Here is a 1,321-nt window from a genome sequence, read left to right as displayed (position 1 = left end):
CAAATGTTATTGAAACATTTATCTGTTGAGAGATAAATGAGTAGTTGGTGAGATTGTGACAAAAATTGGCATGAGGTTTGCCTTTTTCAATATTAGTCTCCAAAGAATTGAGAACTAATAGATTGTGTGGTATGCCCGGATTATGTAAGTTTGGAACAGGATTTTCGTATTCTTTTAATCCTGAGACAACTCTTGTCAATTCTTTTAGCTCACAACAACTACCCCTCTCTTTTTCATTTTAAACTCTGCACACAAACCCTTTTTATATTTAAGCTCACTCAGATATGGTTGTCCTCTTGGGTAGGTCTGTCGGTTTTGACATTCCATAGAGGTATTTCTGATAAGCACTCAGTCCCTCCTAAAATATTGCTTTATGCACATATGATCACAATGCATGATCAAAAATATTATTTCTTCAAAGGACAATGATCAGATAAAAAAAATTGATCAAGTAATTTGGCTTTAAGCACGATCAATAAAAGAATGAAGCGACAACAATTCGATTATTCGGTATGTATGAGAGAAATGAATGAAGATATGTAAGAACAAGTTTACAGATTCTGATATTAAAAAAATGAATGAATGTGTATCAGTCAAAGAAAAACAATATCAGAAAACAAAATTGAATACAAACGAGTGTATTATCACCGAAAATGATTTTCGTATAAGAGACGTGATAATAACAGTTTCAAGAATAGCTGAAACAGGTCTTGGAATTATGTACGATGAGAAGTTACGCAAGTAAAATCTCAAGAAATACATGTTCAGAGAATGTACTCGTTATCTAAAAAAAAAATCATTTAAAAAAACATTTATTAAACTTTCTAGGAAACTCCCCCTAGAAAGTAGATTAAAGTAATGAATCATTTAAGTTCAAAAATTAAAAAAAATATTTTAAGTACGGGTTGTAAACTGGGTGTTTAGAAACTACACTCGGTAAAGCACGGGTTCTGAACTGAAGTGTTCAGAAGCCTTAGTTTGAAATAAATCACAACTCCCCCTGCGTGTATCATTGAAATGATATTCTGATCAGCATAAATTTGACACACCTGCAAAACCAAATCAAGTAGATTTTGGTACCCAAACGAACTTGGGTCCTAATATGTTAGTATTTGGTTGGGGTATGTTGTAACTTCCAAACCATTTCTTTGTATAAGATGTATTATTTTCAGCATTATGAACAGAATGATCAAGAATCAAATATGAATCGTACCAGTAATTGTGATCATACCTGTTCTTACCTTTCTAGTTGTTCTGATAACTGTCATCTCCATGCCACCTGTTGAACCTTTTGTTATTGACAAAATTATTGGTTCTGCAT

The sequence above is a fragment of the Cynara cardunculus genome (genome assembly GCF_001531365.2).
Source record: "Cynara cardunculus var. scolymus isolate 2C chromosome LG 12, CcrdV1, whole genome shotgun sequence".
NCBI classification, from domain to species: domain Eukaryota; kingdom Viridiplantae; phylum Streptophyta; class Magnoliopsida; order Asterales; family Asteraceae; genus Cynara; species Cynara cardunculus.
This window is presented reverse-complemented; position numbering follows the sequence as displayed.